The following is a 16,343-nucleotide window of genomic DNA, read 5'->3' on the forward strand; positions in this document are numbered from 1 at the left end:
CCTAGATGCAAAAAACTGATCAGTTCCGTTAGCATTCGCTCATGGATTAAGAGCATCTCAAGTCACAGGTATCAAACCTATCTTCATCTTTCCCCAAAAAGAGGAGTCAAAAGGGAAATAATTTCTAAACCACTGTTGAAAGGAATTGATAATGTCTTGGAAAATGAACATCTGAGTCAGAACAGATACTACACTTTAAATTATTTCTTTCCAACTAAAAAATGTAATTCGTTTACAAATTAGGCACAAGGACATTAAAGTGTGTGGGGGGGAATCATCTTTTGTTTATCCTACTCTTAATCTGACGCATTTTGACCCATTTTTTGTTTCACCGTTTGTTTATCACTTTCATTTCAGTAATCACCGCGATACCACATTCACTCTGTGGATTACCCTACATAAAATATCCCCAATAGTTTTAATTAAATTTAATTTACAAAACGAATATACATTTTTATTGGATAATGATGGAATCAAAGACAAGAAAATGCCCTAAAAGAAAAAAAAAACAATTCAAAAAATATTCCAAAGTTTTTGAGATGGGGATTGATATTTTTATATTTCGATTCTTCAGACTATTATTCTCTTGTGTATCATTTTCACAACGTTTCTGTCAATGTAACCTCCGGCCTTCTTCAGGTGTATCTTGGTAAACTCTGAAATTTTTCTGCCGAACTCTGGAATCTGCATGGAATTTGAAATGGAACCCTTTATTTAATCCATGAGGGTTGCATGCCCTTGTTCTGTCAGTCATGACTGGGTAGAAGTCCCAAATAATTCGCAACTGTATTTTGAGTGTCATGCGCACTTAGGATTGAATTTTCAATCCTACAAAAGAGTGTCATTTACAACTGAATTTTACCAAGTACTTTGTTCCCCCGAGAATCAAATAAAGGATTCCAAATTCCGTGCTGATTCCCGAGTTCAATAGATACACCTGGTGAAGGTCAAAGGTTAAATTTTACATTTTAAAAATGATACTCACGGTAAGAACAATAGTTATAATAATCCAAACTAGCAGGACCTGTGGAAATTCCGTATGCTCTGATATTATTGTAACTCTTTTGTTAAAACTGCAAAAGTATTTATCTAAGCTAAAGGCCGGTTGTAAAATATGCTTATATATATTTTAATTCTTGCAGATTTTATATATATTATTATATGGAAAAATGCGCGCATGAAAAGTAATATTCTTAAGATTTTATTAAACCTGGAAAAGTAAAGGACAAGAAATTCAACCTGGTAAGTAAAGAACAAGATATTCTAGTAAAGTGAAAAATAAGAATTTTTTAGACTTAAAATATTGCAGCTAAAAATAAAATTTGAATATTGATAAATATTTTATTTATTATTTGCATATGTTGTTGTTTATTGTTGAGTTAGAAAGGGTGTCAGTCACTGGATTGAACTTATTTCCCCCCTATTATTTGCATATATTTATGTAGTGAAAATTGTTTGAATAAAATTAATTCATTAGTTAGTTAGTTAGTAGATGGAATTAATAATTTTATAATTTACATAAAAATTATTAATTTTATTATATCATAATTAGGATCATTTAATTCTTTCTAACTCAACAGTAAACAACAACATATGCAAATAATAAATAAAATATTTATCAATATTCAAATTTTATTTTTAGCTGCAATATTTTAAGTCTAAAAAATTCTTATTTTTTACTTTACTAGAATATTTTGTTCATTACTTTTCCAGGTTGAATTTCTTGTCCTTTACTTTTCCAGGTTTAATAAAATCTTAAGAATATTACTTTTCATGCACGCATTTTTCCATATAATCCATGATTTTCCCAGGCATTGCTATTGTATTAATATATAAATTTATAATATTTATTAATGATTGTCAATTTAGCTCTCAAACACACATTTATGCAATATTTATCATTCAATCACAGTAGTTCCGAGCCAGGGTCTCTACCGAGACTGCGGTTCATGAATTCGTGATCTGTATAGAGCGTAAACTAACAAAAAAGAAGATGGCACTCCGTGTCTTTTTAGATATCGTTGGAGCTTTTGACAAGATACCCTTCAGTAGTATGTTCAAGTCGCTACGAGTACTCAATGTGCCACCAGTACTCATCCGATGGATTGAGTATATGGTGAGGCACAGAACAGTTCAAGTAGAACTACTGAGGGCAACTGTTAAAAGGGAAGTAGTTAAATGAAACCCCCAAAGTGGGATTTTATCACCTTTACTATGGAACTGTATGCTGAATCCTCTTTTAAAGGAGTTTAAAAATAGGAATATTTATGCCCAGGCTGCTGCTGATGACATCGCAGTGCTGGTCGCGGGTTCAAAAGCATCATTATACAGACGCATTGCCAAAATGGGACTACATTTTTCATCAAATGTGATAACGAAAAATTTGAGTTCATTCAAAAAATATGTATATCATAGAATTCACTAATATTTTTAATCGATAAATTCACCATTTTTTGCCATAAAATCATAAGGAGTTAAAAAAAAAATTAGTTATTAAAAAAAAAGTTCGGTTTTTTAATTATAAAAAAAACGATACACGGGATTGAACCTAAAATCTTTCCACCAACCCCAGTACTCTAACCGTTACGCTAACATGTCATATTGGCAAAACCGCAGTAAAAAATATTTATATACAAAAAAAGTTATGCAAAATAAAAAAAAGCGTTAGTCACTTATGTACTTACTCTCCTGTTTGTGAACCCACATATTTTGTAACTTTTTTCTACTTAACTAATTTTCGAAATATTTTTTTCAAAATGGGGCTAATGAGGTGTTCTATCCAACTATATAACCTGTTTGAAATTTGGTTGCGAACGGAATTAGTGGTGGGGGTTTGAATGTGTCTCGATTCATTCAATTTCGGACTTAAGCATATATTCAACCACTACCGTGGTTGAATGATTATAATTAATGTTCTATCGATTTTTATATATTAAAAAGTTGTGATTTCAAAAACAAAAAGATATATATATTCATATAATTGGGTGCATTAGCTTGAATCGAAACCGAAATAAAATCTTATGTAAATATATATAACTTGAGTTCCTTCAGCCATGATCTAAACTGAAACCAAAACTTATGAAGAATCTATATATCTATAAAAGTGAACGTGTCTGTCTGTGTGTGTGTCTGTGTACATTTCCCTACGCAATAACTCTGTCAATTTTTAGTCTACAGACTCGAAATTTGATATACAGGGTACTGAGATTTGGGAAAATCGATGTGATCGGTTTTTGGTCAGAAATTTAGCGATTAAGGGGTCAAAGTTCAACGATTTGACCTTTGAGAACTCTATCAAACTCCTCCGACAATGTTGGGTCTAAACACGTGAAATTTTAGATATAGGTTCCTTGGAATGGATCTAACTTAATAACTTGATTTGAGCCCAAAACAATAACTTTTAAGGGGTCATAATAGAGGTCAAAGTTAAAAAAAAAATTGACCTCTTCGGTCTCTTCCAAATAACTCAGACAATTTCTGGTCTAAATATTTGAAATTTTACATAAAGGGTATTCAGAGTAGGGCAAGCGTTTTCATCAGTTTGGGTCGAAAATTTTTAGTTTCCAATATATAAATGTATGTATGTATGTATGTCTGTTTGCATGTCTGCCTTAAACTTTTAATAGAGGCGACGGATTTTACCAAGATCCATATCATTTTAAAGTTCGACCTTTCATACGACAAATATCGAAAAATTGGCTAAAAACATTAATATCTTCCCCTTCAACTAGGCACTTTTCTACAGGGGGGGGTCACTTTTTTCGTCGATATTTTTTAAAGTTATCCTCTCCTTTAGATGGTCTAGCCTTGATTTTTAAAAATGTCGCTTCCGGTTTGGCGGTGGTCGTAACAGCATAAACGTTAGGTTTTACGCCGTTCTTTTCTTCCTTTGCGGTACGGGTTCAAGCCTGCCTTCCTTTCCTACTACTATTTTTTTTCTTTTTTTCTTTTTTTGCTCAACATCCAAACATCCGGGCAACGCCGGGCTGAAACGCTAGTATATATATATATATATATATATATATATATATATATATATATATATAAGTGAACGTGTATGTCTGTCTGTCATTGTACATTTCCCTACGCAATAACTCAATTTTTAAGCTAAAAACTGGAAATTGGTGACTATGTAGAAAAATATATTCTGGAGCACCAAAGGTTGCTTGCTTTTATGGTACCACTTCCGTCTTCGTAGTTATTCAACGTTTTAGTTTTTAAGTTAAAAAAAAAAATAGGAGGCCTTACTTCTAGAATGACGCTCATAGTAAGTGGAATGGATAACCTGAATGATCCCTGTGACAGGCTGCTAGTCTATCACCTGTTTTACTTCTCAGCAAAGTTGGTGACCCATTCATACATCTGGGTGGAGGTTTTGTTCACAACACTTAGTATTCCCTAATGATCTTCCCATTTAAGTGTGATCTGCCTTAATGTTGCTTAACTGATATGAACGGGACAGATGTGTAAACATAATTTTTCCCTTATATATAAGATAGGGAAAAGCACTTCTATCACGCAAAACACAAATCTGATTTTCATATCATGTGCGTCAAGCGTATTCTTCCGGCATGTCAAAATAACGCCCCAGACGGACAACACGCGGATTCTTTACTAACTGTTCTTTCTCCAATTTAACATCATGGCAAGGAAATAAAGAAAGAAAAAGAAAAAAAAATGCATTCAATTCTGAGGATGGAGTCTGTTTCCGAAATATTAATTTTAGATAAATAAATATTTTGTTTATTTTCATAATATTGCATTGTAATTTGGCTTATATACGCATTTCATGCATATTTTATTTTAAAATTTAAACAACGCTTCTATCACGGAAAAACACAAGTGTAAATTCTGCCTTATTTCATTTACAGATGCTGTAGTATTTGTAGATTACGAAAATTCATTAGGAACGACGGTTGGCTTGTTTTGCTTTTGTTTTTTGGTCCCCTGACAAAAGGAGGGTGGACTTGTAAATTCACCCTTGTCCGTTCGTCTGTTCACACTTTTCTCAATTACAACGCTTTGGAATTTTTTTAATTTTGCATAACGAGTAAAAAAGTAACAGAACGGATTTTCCAGGAAAACTTCGGTTGCCTCCCCTCCCCCCCCAACCCCCACCATACCCCGCCTAGGAGTGCCTTTCGGGTTAAAATGGCTAAAATTGACACTTTTGTGCTTATTAAATAAAAAAAAATTTAAGCTTTGAATTTTTATAAAGCTTTCTGAAAAATTGTAACTAACTGATTTCTATAGAATTTTGTTTGTCTATACTTCGCGATAACTCTTGGGTGTGCCCCAGGGGCTCTTTTAGGGCTAATAAAAACACTCCATTTTACCATATTTGTCCAAAATTTTCATGTGTACGTCTATTTAGTAGTTTTGCATGGTGCTGAACTCGAGTTTAAATATGTTAAGGCCTTGGGGACTTTTGGGACTAAATGGGGTTGGAGAGCAAATGGTCTTAGTCATATCGTTTTTTGCGTGGTGCAGAACTTAAATTTACATATGTTAAGGCCTAAAACTGTACCGTTTGTTGATTTTTCACCAGGATTTGACATCCACTGGGGACTTTTGGGGTTAAATGGGGGGGGGGAGCAATGCTGAACTTAGTCATATTTTTATGCCTCGTTCACTGTGCACTCACTGGGGACCACACATGCTTCACTTGTTTTATCTTCAAATTAGAACGAATACTAAGTTTTAACTGCATAAACAATCCTAATGATCCGTGCTGAGGGAAGTTGGGTTCAATAACTTGAAAAATAGTAAAAAAAAATGTGTCTTAAGTTTTTCAATGGATTATTTGGACTACTATTCTCATCTTGGTTGTTATTCACGTTTCAACCAATGTAACCTCTGACCTTCTTCAGGTGTATCTTTTTTCAATTTGGCAATCTTGTCAAACTTGGAACGTATATGAAATTTTGAACTGAACACATTAATTAATATACACAAGGCTAGATTTTTTTTTTTTCATTTCGTCAGCCATAAACCGGGTAGAAGTGTTAATTTTTATTCTATTCCAAGTTGTAATCGATGATAGTAAGGATTGAATCTTTGACTACCTTCAGACTCTCACTTAGAAATGATTATCAATCAACGCATTTAACCGTTTCACCATGGGTCCATGTGGCAAATAAAAATCAAGAATAATTGCTTAAATAATAGAACTCTGTCCTCGTCTAACGATTTTGTAACAATTCGTGTTAGATTTGTGTTTTATAACATCAACCCTATTTTGAGGTTATTCAATGTTGAAATGTAAAAGAATTTGTTGTATACCATTAATCGAACACAAGTTGGTATTTTAAGCATAGTGGAAGGGGATGTGTGGTTCATACTTTTTCAATAGTATTCGTACAATAACTGGACCCAATAGATCTAGTGAAATTGATCTCTTTCGTTCCTTACCCCTTTCTCAGAGAAAAAACATAACTAGTCTCTCTCTGTCGTTATTTCCATAGAATGTGCTCGACTGAACTCCAATCTTTGGTTCCTCTTTGTAAGACATTCATAGCAAGAACTTATCCTATTACCACAACAACAAATGTTTTTTATTGTCTTCCTCAGTGTGCCAGTCCCAAGTGAAACTTTCACGAACAGAGCTTTTTTTGCAAGGGCTTCCCCCCCCTCTGTGGAACACATTGCTGCAGTACAGATTACAACTCGGTTATTTTCAAAGCCAATGTCAACAGATTCCTGTCTAGAACTGTCCCTACAAGTATTAGAACTTGGTCCTGACACTCATTTCATCAGATCAACCTTTATCTTAGAATAACATCCTCAGCACCAAAAACATAAATCTATGTAAATAAAACAGTACATGTGTGTGTGTGTGTGTGTAAATATCTAACAGCTAAACTGTTAAACTACTGATCACATAGCACTGAAATTCTTAGGAAATAAAATTAATGCACAAAGGATGGTTTATAGCAAGTAAATTCTTTGTTTACATGCATGGATAACGCGTGCAGACATCAACAAATTGACATGCAAATTCTTCATGCAAACAAGCCGCCATGTTTGTATTTGTGCGCATGCGCAAATTCAATTCATTCATTCATGTTTACTATTAAGTCTTTGTATTTATATCAGGAAAAACTGAAGAGTTATTCAGACGTCATTTCTCTTTAAATTATGGAGTGGATAAGGACGACGTGAGATTATTACAGATTATCATCGCATGCATTCCTGGCAGTCTTGAGAAGACAATCTTTTTATTTGAGTAGGGGGAAATGTTAGGTGGGAGTGAGGGAACTTCCTGTAATGACGTCATTCCTCTTCAAATTATGGTGTTAAGTGGGGAACAAGCTTAGATTATTATCATATGGATTGGTGAGTGTTTAAGTGAGACAATCCTCCCAGACATTATCTCCTCCTGCTTATTCGAGTATTGGCAGGGAGGTAACTTTCGGTGATAATGTCATTCCTCTTATAATTATGGTCTTAAGTGGGAGACAAGAGATTAACATCACATAGATTGGCAAGTGTTTAAATGAGACAATGTTCCCAGACATTCCCCTCTTGTTAATTTGAACAGGGAGAAAGATAGGCGGGGGAAGGGGGTAACTTCCGATGATGACGTCATTCCTCTTTTCTAATTATGGTAGTAATTGACGGATGAGCTAAGATTTTGATCACATGGATTGGCGAGTGTTTAAATGAGACAATGCTCTCAGACATTATCTTCTCCTGTTTATTTGAGTTGGGGGGTACTTCCGGTGATGACGGCATTCCTCTCCAAATTATGGTGTTAAGTGGGGGATGATGAAATTATCATCACATGGATTAGCGACTGTTTTAATTAGACAATCCTCCTTTTATTCGAGTGGAGGGAATAAGAGAGGTTTACTTCAGGTTATGACGTCATCCTTCATCAAATTATTGTGAGAAGTCGGGAACGACTTATTATCAAAGTGCTCAATATCCTAGATGGAGCAGGTGTGTTTAAGTGCAGCGTGTCCTGGAAAAAATAATTACTTTGTCTTTTGTTATGTTGTGGTATATGTTACTCAATGGAAAATGCCCAATACCCCAGCAATGCCGGGTAGCCCTGCTATTAAAATTAGTATATATATAATATATATAATTTATATAATATATATATATATAATATATGCAGTTGAGTTTCAATCCTGGCTTGAGGTAGTTACTAGTCTAGCCACACTGAAGAGCTGTGATACACAGTCTGTGGACTGGTGGTACCAGATCAGGATGTCTGAAGATATTATCTTCCTGAGACGAAATGCACCTAACATTGATGCTTTTTGCTTTTTACTTTCTTTTGAAAAACTCAATTATGTTCTGCAAAAACAAAAACAACAACCCACCTTTTCCCCTTTTCCTTTTTCTCTTTCTATCTCCCCACTTCCTGACTGGTTTCCTAACTTAAAATGTACCAATCATTAATATTGTAACCCTTTTCCCTCTCCCATTGCAAAACTCATTCATGTTCTGCAAAGAAGGGAACAAAAACGATAAAATCCACTATAAAACAACAAAACCAAATACTACAAACTAGCGATTGAAGATACAAAGAACTTGAAGAATAAAAACCTTTTACAAAATAACTGAATGCAACATGACTACTATTTCCAAAATAACTGGATTTAGCATTAAATAACCCGAAAAGGGTTGATATGCCGTAAAACAAAACAACCAATCAAACCTGTATGTGGCTGACTAATATATAAAATATGAGTTTAGGCTATTGTTAAAATGAATTGTTCCCCGTTGGCTGAGGTTATCTCTGGTACTGTACAGTTCTAGGAGATTCACCGTCCCAGGCTTTGCATTCTCCCATTGAAAAGAGGTTAGTTTATTGCCTGGGAATGTGATGGGGCTGATCAGGCATTTTTTTCCTGCATGCCAGAATACTCTTCTTCTAAAACACTGGCTTTTTAAATCCCACTTTCTCACTCTTGTGTCACATCATCCTGCCTTGAGAGAAGGGAGATAAATAACTTGACAAATAAAACTATGCATCAGGACATCAATCGTCATGCACGCCTACCATCTGACTGAAAATTCCCGCCTTTATATTTTCTTTCTTTTAATGATTTTGTTTACTTAGTTTACAAAAAGGATTTGATTTCCTTCTCTCTGGTTTCCCCATTTCCTGGCTATCCGGTTTGTTTAACCCAGTTACACCTGAACAACTTCCCTTCTTTTTTTTTTTCATTTTGTTCAGCCCCGTTATGAGGAGGAGGAAGAGGGGGTGAGGAGATAGATATAGTGTTTCATAAAAAAAAAGCTCTTGAATGAATGCGGCTATGAAATGTGAGATGACAAGAGCCACCTAGACTCATGGACCCACCCTTTCCTTTATGAAAAAGTATGTTTAATTAATAAAATACCTGGCTGGAATTCCTAATGTAAAGTGTCACAAATGATATATATATATATATATATATATATATATATATATTATAAACACATACACGCGTATATCTATAATATAAAGCTGAATGTGTGTGTGTGTGTGTGTGTGTCTGGTCACGAATAGGCTCCTATATGGTTGACTATTTTAAAAAACTGATTACATATAATGATAGAAGATGTATCGAGACACAAGAATGGGTATGTTTGATCTGGCAGAACGGTGGTTCATTAAAATTGTGGGCTCTGCGTTCGCGCCTGGTCTACAAAGTATGGAAATAAATTAAAAAAATAAAAAAAAAACGTTTACAAGTGTTTTTGATATAGATGTACATAAAAATACTTTAAGTATGTTTTAACTTAAATAGGGACGGTATAATAAAATTGTGGGGTCTGCGTTCACGCCTGGCCTCCATAGAATGGAAATAGGCACAAACTTTAATAAAGACTTTTCATATCTATCTGCGTATGTATACTTTGATAATTATGTTTCAGTTTGAAGAAATATGGTATAATAAAATCATGCGGTGTTTGTTTGCGCCTGACCTCCATAGAATAGAAATATGTCACAAAGTTTAACAAGGTTTTTTTGATATAGATCCACAGAATATTGTGAAAAGTGTTTCAGTGTGAACAGATATGGTATAATAAATTATGGGGTTTATCTATTTTATTTTTGCTTTCATCATATTTTGCTTTGGTTTTGATACCCTCGAATTTGAAGCTATCTCTTTACGACCCTTCCTTTTCATAACCTATAAATCAGAGTCCATTTTCTGTAGGCTGTTTTTAAACCCAGTCACCGACGGGTACTTTTGCTAGTATATATATATATATATATATATATATATATATATATATATATATAGATATAGATATATACACACACACACACACACACACACACACACACACACAATGTCCCCATTCAGTCTCAAAAGACAAAGGATACCCCCATTAGGGGCAGCTGTACGTGTAATTTTGAGGCAAGGGTTGCGCAATCCCCAACCACACCTCTTCTGAATCTCCACTGTTTGAGTCCAGTGGCAAGAAGAAGTCCAGGACGACTGGAAACAATGCCGAGATAAGTGGAGAGCACATACAGCACCTGACAATCCCAAATGGTCACCCATTTAATACTGACCAGGTAAAACGTTGCTTAACTTTGGTGATCCAGTGGGAACAGGTGTGTCAATGTGATTATGTTGTACATATACATACATATACACACACATATATATATATATACACACACGCATATATATATATATATATATATATATATATATATATGCGCACACTTATATATGCACCTATATATACATACAAACACAAATGTATGCATATATGAAATGTGACCCATTGAGCTCTGATTAGATTATGTGATTCAGAAAAAAGTGAGTTTGCAAAGTCAGATAAATATCAAACATAAAAACATCTACAATTAAGCTCTTTCTGCTTGCTATAGTTCTCTTGCTCTTTCCCGCTACAGTTATAGTTTTAATAATATTAATACTTGTTATGATATTAGCTTTTTTTTATAATGGTGTCGTACTTGGAAGTGCAAGCGATAGCTGTGTTTGACTTTGACAAGACCCTAAAATTATAGTAACAATCGTTCCAATGAGCTCTCATTACGATTTTTTAAAAATCTGTGCTTAATTACTAAACTCGACAAGCATTAAACTTCCTTTCTGGCTTGTCCAATCAGAGCTCATATCTCAGGTGAGATGAGTACACTACCAAAGTTGATAAAAGGGAGTGCCAGCTAAAATCTTTCTCTTCACGGCTAGGGGACCACAACGAGCTGACTGATTCCATGGCGTTTCTTTGTTCGACTCCAACAAGAAGACAGTAGAATCCATCATGGCCACCACCTGGCACAATTAATGGACTTTATATAACGCACACATACACCTACCTACATATTTATTTAAACATGGTCTGATATATATGTTATAATCATTCTCATATATGAACTTGGAAATGACTTATATACCATACATTATAACCATGTAAATCCCTACAGCTACCTACCTTAAAAATGCTGCTGTCAAACCTGACATAGTTATATGGAATAAGTCAGAGAGAGTGCGACTGTTATTAAAGTGAGTGTCCCTAATGATGGAGGTCTGAACAGAGTTGAAAGGGAGAAACAGACCAAATATCAAGATCTCGTGTATGATATGAAAACAAACTAGAATCTTAGAGAGATATCAATCATACCAGTTATTATAAGAAGAACCTGAAGACCTACCTAACTAATATTCCTGGTGAACCAAGTGCAAAAGAGATTCAGACAATTGCACTTAAGAGAACAATGAGGATCCTAAAAAGAGCTCTCTACTGGTTTCAATAAAAAGCAGGCCAATGTTGGCATCTGGTTTGGCTACCCCATACCCAGCATTGCAATCTTCAAAAGAAGAAAATTTAAAATGAAAAAAGGAAAAAAAATTTTCCTTTCCTTACAAACAGGGCATTCACTTATTCTTCAAATATGAATTTTCTCTCTTCTCTACTAAGTAGACATTTATTAACTAATAGGAGGACTTTCTAAACTTTTCTTTTCATCCATAACTTATTAACGCATTTCCTTTACTAATACTCTTCTCTCACATTTCTATAGTCTCTTCAAATCTTTTAGTTTTTATTTTCTTTAAAACTCTTTACTTTTAATAAATAATGATGAAAATGAAAGCGACAGACGCTATATAAAACTAGCATGCCACCCGACGTTGTCCGGTCGTAAAACATGTTTATATTTTAATTTATGTAGATTTGGTATTTATTATCAGTCAATTATCTATTGATTATTCCATTGTATCCAATATATAGTAGTGATTTAAAAAAAAAAAAAAAAAAAACGTGACTTGGGTGCCATCAGCTAGAATCGAAACCAAAACATTTAGCTCCCCACCCTTATCTGTTACCGTCTAACTTAAATCCATGCACATACAAAAACTGCAAAAAATAACGTTGTTTAACCCATAAATGTATATTTGTGCATGCATACAAGAGCACTTTAAGTGGACTTATGCTTGCCAAGTTTCAATCTTTTTCAATTTTGACCTTTTAGCAGCTATTTTTACCGGCTAGGGCCAAATTGAATTTGTTCCACAGGTTCAAATATCCTATATATCAAGTTTTAAGTCTATAGACCAAAAATTATAATATATATTTCATTATATATATTTTATTATATATATGTTTATTAAAATGGGATGTAAATTTAATCAGTTACTGATTCTCCATTCGTTGTTTATCAATTCTTGATCTACTACCTCTCTGATTCTTTTTTGTTGCATTCACAAGAGATAAGTAGATAAAAGAAAAATGGAAATTGAAACAGCTACACACGCGATTCATAAGGATGACAAAATATATGATTCATACAACACTTTGACAATGCTATGAAAAAGAAACCTAAATAGAGAAATTTAATTACTAATAACAGCCGCACAAAATAGGGCGATCAGAACTAACTATATCAAAGTTAGGATTGACAAAATAAAAGAAAACAGCAAATGTAGACTGCAGATAAAGAGACGAAGCGGTAAACAATATAAACGAATGGTCTAAAAAGAATATAAGAACAAGTATGAAACGTTAGAAAGGCAGTACACTGCGAATTATGCAAGCAAACAAATCTAGAACACTCAAACAAGAGATAGAAACATAAACCGGTAGCAATACTTGAAAACGGAAATCATATATTGTTCTAAGAGGTACAAACAGATAAACCAATCCAAGCAAGGAGATTAAATATCATAAAGAGAAAACATCCTGTCGGATCATAGATTTCACCATCCCAGCAGGTCACAAGCTGAATATCAAAGAGACAGAAGCGAAGCAAATGTGCATAATTGACCAGAGAACTGGAAAAAATATGGAACATAAAGAAAGTCTAAATAACCTCAATAATCGTAGAAGTAAAAAAAAAATATTATCTCGTTGGTGTCAAAAATGTTAATTTTTCTTCATCTAACATTTCATTTCACTGAACTGATAAGTGACAGAAATTAAGTAAAGTAGAAAGTACATCTTTTGGGTTTACTTTTGGCAGCCTCGTAACTCTCATTCCCATTTTTGCCTTTTGGGTTTACTTTTGGAAGCCTCGAAATTCTTGTTCCCCTTTAATCTTCAGTTCATGAGCAATGATTCTGACAAAGGGGGGAAACAATGGCTGTTTTCCGAGTTAGAATCTATCATTGTTGGTTGGTTGTGGCTATGTCCTTAAACTATATCCGATGGTGAGGCCCCAGCTTGCGGGCTTTGGGGAGTGTGAAGCCCCCCTTTAATTGGCATTGCTCCAAGGTCCACTCTGACCCGGAGTGATAATAGCTGTTAGGGTCCCAACTATGGGTTTAATAGAAACCCACTTGAAAAAAAAATACATTCTATTAAAAAATGTTTGTCTTCAAAATCACGGGATTCAGTATTAAATAAGCTGAAAAGGGTTGATATGCCGTAAAACAAAAATAACCAACCTATTGTTGTGTAGTTTCTGATGTTGAAATAGTATTTTTTAAGCTTCTTACATCAAGTGGTTTCGTGCTCTGTCGGAAGCGATTTTCATTAAAAAAAAAGATTTACAAAATGATTTCAAAATAAAATTATCAAAAAAGTAGATTCCAAGGTTGAAAATAAAAACAAAAAAAAACGACAGGAATTTATTTGCCAACACACACGCATACAATGCTGTTTCTCCCCTTTAGTAACAGTCATTATAGGTCGACACACACAAGCAATATGTAGAATTCTGCTATGCCAAGAAGTGGTGCATATTTTCAGAAAATATGTGTCCGTTCTGTTCAATTTTAATTTCTACATGTTTCTGGCTTGCTTATTGCTCTTTAAAAGGTCATCCATACAAGAAGTCGGTTTATTATAATGTAAAAATCTCCTGCAGGAAATGGTCTTCATCGGCTACTTCTCCTTGATACGATCGTCGTTATTTCACTTTTTCTCACTTACAATCGAGTCTTTCCTGTTATACTTTTGTAACTTAAATATGAATCGCTCTTTTTTACTTTTAGGGTGATTTGATCGGCTATTTTAGAGAATGTTTTTAGACATTCCAGAATTTCACAATGATCAGCTTTCAGCTTGTTTCTTACCTGTTGCACCCGTTAGTTCGCATTTTTTATTACTTTGTTTCTTACTTTTTCGGTCCTGGATATGACCTAAAACTATATCCAATGGTGAGGCCCCACCTTGCGGGCCTTGGGGAGTGTGGAGCCACCCTTTAATTGCCATTGCTCCCAGGTCAACTCTGACCCGGAGTGGTAGTACCTGTTAGGGTCCCAACTATGGGTTAAATAGAATCTGACTTAAAAAAAATATATACTCCATTAAAAATCGTTCCTCAAAATAACTAGATTCGGCATTAAATAACCTGAAAAAGGTTGATATGCCGTAAAACAAAAACAACCAACCAACCAACCATCTTATTTTTTCTTCTCATAGAACTTCTTTAACAGCATAACATTTCTTTCCCGATTCCCATCAGGTACAATCGGTGACTTACGTTTGTGTTTTCATATCCTCATCTACGATCATTTATACACATTTCTCATCACATATACATTTTCTTATTCTAGAATACAAGAATACAATTAACGAACGAAAACAGGAGTAGATTACACATGACGCTACATATTTTCTTTTCTTTGGCCGTCTTTTTTTTTTCTTTTTTTTTTATATCATTCAATTTTTCACTCCACCTGAAAGTGATCGGAGAGAATTGCAAATTGCATTGTCATGATGACTGAACTTATGCATTGATGACTTTAAAGTTTCATCTCTTTGTTGCAGAAATTGACGGTGTGAAACTCTAAGAAAGCAACCCCTGTTATGGGTCTACGTCAGAAGCATATATATGCCATTGAATCCCTAGCTAAAGTCCATTGAAAATGGTGGCGACTATGTAGAAAAATAAATTCTGGAGCACAAAAAGTCGCTTGTTTTAATGGTGAAACTCCTTCCACTTTGTAGTTTGAGTTAAAAAATTAAAAAAAAAAATGGGAGGCTTTACTTTTGGGACGACTTTTACTTTTGCCGTGGCGACACAGACTCTTCCTTATTTTCTTTTCCTACGGGTGCGATCATATTCACGAATATTTAAACACTATTACTATTATTTAAAAAAAATCCATTTTAGTTCTTTTTCATGGAAATACGCCTGGGATATTTGTAAGAAACTTTTTCTTCCTTTATCTATCTATGTCTGACCTATTTTCGTTGTACCTCAGGCCGATAGCAACAACGCCACTGTCAACTGAGAAAACATTTTTAATAAATAATGTTTGGTTTTATCTGTTTCTTACAAAACATACTCTCCCTTACATTGTAAATCTGTGTAACAAAAAAAGAAAAAAAAAAACACCCTCCAAACAAACTGAGAAAGAGAGTAGTTTCCATTTTTTTTTCTCCACTTTAAAAAACGACCCTGGTGTCTAACTCTGTCCCGTGGGGAGGCATAGTAAATAGGTACATTGAAGAGTTTTTTTTTTCTTCTTTCCGACACACGCTAATTTTTACTCATAATTTCGAATATTTTCACAATAAATATTTGAAAAAAATGCCCCCCCCCTCCAATTATTTGCTGCCAGAAATTGCATAACTTGAAATGTGAACATTCATTGGGTGATATGAATTGATGCCATATTTTATTACAGCCTTTCTTATTGGTCAATTTAAATTTAAACTCTGCACATGTGCGGGGTATTCAAATGAAGTAAACGTCAGTTCCTGGACAGCATCCTAACATGATGGATGTTAGTTCGTGTTTATCATAGAAGCATTGATGGACTCCTTAATTTAAGGGCGAATTAGGCCCTATTTGTCTCCGCACCGTGAGACAATTTAATCTAACTCATTAGGTTTTCCTTTCAGACGAAATATCCTCTTTTTAAATTAGCAACTATGCTGATTTGGGTTGGGATCTCCACTTTTATGGAATATCG

General features: G+C 34.3%; 1 protein-coding gene across 1 annotated transcript in view; it reads left to right on the plus strand.

The window, feature by feature from the left end:
• Nucleotides 1-16,343, plus strand: part of LOC145248073 (uncharacterized) — a 430,627-nt gene that overhangs the window by 56,864 nt on the left and 357,420 nt on the right. The window lies entirely within an intron of this gene.

The sequence above is a fragment of the Euprymna scolopes genome, chromosome 26, assembly GCF_053919585.1.
Source record: "Euprymna scolopes isolate OS-2025 chromosome 26, ASM5391958v1, whole genome shotgun sequence".
NCBI lineage: Eukaryota > Metazoa > Mollusca > Cephalopoda > Sepiida > Sepiolidae > Euprymna > Euprymna scolopes.